Source organism: Gossypium arboreum, chromosome 1 (assembly GCF_025698485.1).
Source record: "Gossypium arboreum isolate Shixiya-1 chromosome 1, ASM2569848v2, whole genome shotgun sequence".
In the NCBI taxonomy this organism is placed as follows: domain Eukaryota; kingdom Viridiplantae; phylum Streptophyta; class Magnoliopsida; order Malvales; family Malvaceae; genus Gossypium; species Gossypium arboreum.
In genome coordinates this window covers 15,883,969-15,889,469 of record NC_069070.1, presented here as the reverse complement: position 1 = coordinate 15,889,469, position 5,501 = coordinate 15,883,969, and the positions used below count along the sequence as shown (strand labels likewise).

General features: G+C 33.2%; 1 non-coding gene across 1 annotated transcript; it reads right to left on the bottom strand.

The window, feature by feature from the left end:
• Positions 1-366: 366 nt before the first annotated feature.
• Positions 367-473, bottom strand: LOC128282607 (small nucleolar RNA R71). The gene has a single exon (XR_008272937.1). It is a non-coding gene; the product is annotated as a small nucleolar RNA R71 (small nucleolar RNA).
• Between the last annotated feature and the right edge of the window lie 5,028 nt (positions 474-5,501).

Genomic DNA, 5,501 nt, shown 5'->3' with positions numbered 1-5,501 from the left:
CACACACTTCTAGACTATGCGCTACCAAATTTGAATATGGTCCAAGGAAGCATCGCCAAGCCAACCATAATAGAAAACAATTTTGAGATAAAGTCGGTGATGATCCAGATGATACAAAACAACCTACAATTTAGAGGGACCATGACGGAGTACCTAAATAAGCATTTAAAGCAATTTCTCCAACTTTGTGATACTTTTAAGTTTAACGAGGTCATCAATGACGCTATTTGCATTTGGTTGTTCCCCTTTTCCTTAGTAGATAACGCTTTCTCTTGGTTAGATTCATAGGCACCTGTATCTATCATGACATGAAACAAACTTATAGAGAAATTCATATACAAGTTCTTTCCTATTAGCAAGACTATCCAACTAAGGAGGGAGATTGATACATTTAAACAATTGGAAGGAGAAAACTTTCACGAAGCTTGAGAGTGGTTCAAGTCACTGCTAAAAAAATGCCTTCACCATGGTCTACTTGACTGGCTACAGTTGCAGATGTTCTATAACGGGTTGGATGCACAATCAAGGTCAAGACTAGATGGAGCTATAGGAGGAGCCTTGATAGATTAAACATACGAAGATGCATATGAATTGATAGAAAACATGGCGATAAATTTATGTTAGTGGCCAAAGGAGAGATTCACTTTTGGCCAAAGACTATCTACGATTAAAGCTATCCATAAAGAAAATAAGTACCAACAAATTTTGGATAGGCTTAATCGAATAGAATTGACATCTAGTAGGTCCATGATGAATGATGGAGACAGATCAATCAACCAGTACCCTGAGAATCTAGCTAAGAATGTAAGCTGCATCGAAAATAGGGGTGGAAATCCCTATTCTAACACTTATAATCCTTGTTGGAAAAACCACCCAAATCTAAGATGGGGTAGAAATCAAGGAAGAGGTAACAATGCTAACCCAATTAAACAAAATATTAGTTACCAACATCCATATTTGTAGAAAACTCAAGAAAGGGCCAATCCCAAATACCATAATGTATGTGGTCAAACACTAGATCGAATTGAGGGAGAGATGCAGTCAATGTGAAAAAAGGTAAAACAGGGGAAGTCTGAGCTTACCCAAACAACATATACATTGACGAAGCTCGAAGATCAAATGAGCCAACTCATAAACATGATGGGAGACATAAAATGAAAAAATAGCACGGTCATCTCGAGCAACATTGAAAATAATCCTCGAAGAGAAGGGAAGGAGCAAGTGAAGGCAATCACACTCTATTCAAGTAAAGGACTGAGTAGACTAAATATCCCTAATCAAGAGGAAGACGAGAGGATGCCAATGACCTTCAAGATGAAATCTATCAAAACAACAATACTGAACCAGAGTAAGAAAAGTTAGTCAAGACGGCAGCTGAGCCGGAAGATAAGCAAAACATAGAACCTGTCCTTATAAAAGTACCATTCACCTCACAGTTAGAGGACAAACGAAAGTTGGATGAAAAGGATTTTTTTTCTAAAGTTATTTAAATCACTAAAAGTTAATTTGCCTCTCATATAATTAATCGAAAAAGTTCCTAAGTACGTTAAATATTTAAAGGAAAATTAAAACGGGAGAGCAAGATACATCCAGTTGTGTGATTATTACAAAACAGATACCCCTAAAATTAAAAGACCCAAGGAGTTTTACAATTTTGATAGAGATAGGGGACATTTATTTTATTAAGGTCTTATGTGACCTAGGAGCCAGTATTAATTTAATGCCTTTATCAATTTATAAAAAAATCAAGTTAGGGGAGCTTAAAAATTCACATATCATATTACATCTACCTAATAGATCTTCGGTACAATCGAAAGGGGTACTTGAAGATGTGTTGGTTAGAGTGTGCAATTTTATCTTCCTGGTAAATTTTGTAATTTTAGATTTTGAAGAAGATCATTAGATCCCTATTTTGCAAGGATGACCATGCTTAACTACATCTAGGTCCACCATTTGCTTAAAAAAGAATGAATTAATAATGATAATTAATGGTGAGACTGAAATATTCAAATGTGGTCACTTGTAGAATAAGGGTAATAAGGAAAGTCTAGGGAAAACATGTTATGAAATATCAATAAATTTCCCTAACAATCTTGATCTGGGAAGGGTATTTTCTGTGAATGATATAGGACGAAAAAACAAGTTCTGAGAGAGAGATAAGAGGAGCATAGTGGAGTGGCATGACGGATGCTGGACCAACATGGACAAAAAACCAATAACTGAAGCGTCCATATACAACCTGACTGAGCTGATGAATGAGTTAGGTAGAAAAACTTGATGATTGCTAGACATTATATTAATTTTATTGTAAATTTCTGTAAAATTAATTTTTGATATATTTGAATAGGAGTAGGGCTAAGTAAATAAATTAGGATTTAAATTATTTTTAAATAAATTGTTTTAAAGTAAGACTTGTTTGTATTAAACACTTTAAAATTCAAGAACAAGGGCCAACATAGGGATGTGTCGCAACACCAAGGCCAGACTTAAAATTTTTCAAAAATCAAGTCGATTTTACAACACGGAGCCCCTGTAACCTCCCAAACTCGGCCTAGATGTTATTGCTAAATTGAGAAGGTTACATTAGCCATCTAAATGACTAAGTTAACTTACATTACTTTTTAAGACTTTAAATAAACTCATTTTAGAGAAAATCGTAGTTGTACTTTAAGTTAGCTTAAAAGCATTCATTCATTAGGTCGTGTATGCTTAGGATTCATTTTATTATTGACAGTGTTGTTGTAGAAAAACTGTTTGCTTGTTGCTCTTCTTTAAAAAAAAAAACTCGAAGTTAAACTAATGCAGCAGAAAAACCATTTTTCAAGTCATTTTGGAAAATTAGTTGTCTTATCGATTTGTTTTTCAAAACAGTTCCTTTGCAATGTTGTGAAAACTAGGGAATAGTATCAAATTTTACTTAAGCCCGGTATCATGCATTATTCGGTTATTATACTTGAGTAATTCATGCATCCAAAAATCCCCAAAAGAAAAGTTACCAAGCCACAGACCAAAAATAATTAAAAGTTACAAGCCAAAACCAATAAAGACTTAATAATACCTAATTAAAAAATAATAATCTGAGGTCCAAGTTGATTCTCCGAATACCGAGTCTGGTCCTAATTTTGAGGTTTACTTGAAATGTTTAACACTATTTGGGGGTGAGCTTATGAAAAGCTCAGTGTGAGTTGAATAATTATTTAAATAGGCAAAAACATCAAATATAGTAAAACATATTAGCATTAGCAGAACAAAATAGAACAATCATAGGAATTTCTTGTCATTACATAGCCATTATCAAATTGATGTCAAACGGTGTATGAGCATAGGTCATCATTCATTCGAGTAGCAATCATTAATTTCGATACCATTCAATACAACAAAATACAATGCGTAGCATAAATCAATAACATTCAAATATGTCGTGCACATGATGCCATGCAACAAGGTTCCTACCCATACCATCTGCTACACACCACGAGTTCCCCAGAACCCATCTGCCAAACTCCAAAACATTATGAGCATAGCTCGATGTAGTAAAACCACCGAATAATCAATAATGCAGAAAATTTATTGGAAATCAAATAGTGCGATACAATCACCAATAACATATAATATGCGATAAAATTGCCAATCCCCTCGGTACTCCAGGTGTAATGCACTGACTGCAAATAATGCGAACTTAATATGCCACCAGTACTCCACGGAACTCCTTCATCAACCACAAAATCCCAACCCAATGCATATGCAATATGTCACACAATCTCATACATAATCATATCTCAATAGTGGAGGGGTTTGAATGCAAATTAAAGGAGTCTTCAAGGTTTATTTTGTAAGCCAAATAATCGGCCAAACAAGCTGATTAGGTCAGCATGTGGGACAATTTTGGGCTGCCCAATGCTCGATTGGATCGATTTTCTCAGTTCAGCTCAATTAGGCCTCTTTTCATAATTAATTGATAATAATTTATTTAACCCAGATTAAAATTTAAAATTAATTATATTATGAATTAATATTCATAATTTGGACCATCTTAGGCTAGAAAATTAATTTGCCTTGATGCTTCAAAATTGCTTCTCGATTTTGCGCTTCTAGTAGTGTCTGTTGAGCCAATTATCGCCCTTTGTGAGATTCTGTCGAAAATGATCAAAACTAATCAAAATTTAATATAAAATTAATTAAAATTCAACATGTTAAAAATTTAAGTGATTATTTTGTAATTATTATATATTTTTTGACAAGAATTTTATCGAAACTGCATGAATTTGAGTTAAAAAGGGCATGCAAAAGTGTGTATATTTTCGTGTTTCCACACACTCAAACTTAATTCATTGCTCATCCCGAGTAATGCATGAATTAAAAAGAATTTTTCAGAAACACCTTTGAAAAATTCCTTCAGAACAACATTCTTCCCAAAATTATGAATTTAGTATAGTTATGCTCAAGAACAAGAGTTCTGAGATTTACGCTACTTAAGTATACATATCATTCAAATTAATTTCAATTATTAATGCATGTCTAACTTTCCTAAGGAACTAAAATTTTATGGTATGATTTACATGCTTTATTAAAAATACATTTATGTCTTAATTCAGCTAACATAACAATTATTGAAATAATCGAACTTTATTTATAATTGAATTTTAGCATACTTAACAAAATTTCAAATTTTAAACAAAATATAACCTAATCATATTTAAAGGAAAATTTTATTCGAGAGGAAATAATTTCAATTTTTTGGTCCCCCCTACTTAAGATGAACAATGCCCTCGTACTCTATCTCTTAAGAAGTATGGAAATAATCTCAGTCTCAAGGCATCCTTAGTCACCTCGAATAGTTTAAATGAGCCACTCACTTCCATGAATAGTCAAAGATGAAGATGTAGATCTTCAATAGGAATCCCACTAAATTGACCCATATTTTAAAAACATTTGGAACATGACCGGCTTCAGCTCGAATTGTTGTGCCTTGATTTCGGGTCTCCTAATTCTCGGATTGAGCTCATTGAATAGAGGAATGGCATATTGTTGTATGACACAGTTTCTGTCATCGACAACAATGATTGGATTGAGAGTATTATAAGTGAATATTCCTCCTAGATTTTGGTTTGGATTTTTGAAATTCATATCTTTTGTCCTTCTTTGGTTCACTTGTCTTCTCCTTTGTCGGAAAGTCCTTTCAATTTCAGGGTCTACAAGGAGTAAGTCAATAATTTGATCAATACTCATAAACACATGAAACAAAAAAAAAAAAAAGGAATTAAAATTTAACAGAAAAAAATAGACCAAAATGCAAACTTAACAATTTCACAAATAATGTCTTTTAAAACAATCCCTGGCAATGATGCCAAAAACTTGGAATGATGAAAATGTGCAAGTGTACACATCGCAACAAGTAATAAAGTGACAAGTAAATGTCGAGTTATCGTACCCACAGGGACTATGAAAAGAATTATTTATGAATGCAATTTAAAACACTTTGGTGAAGAAAAATATTTTGA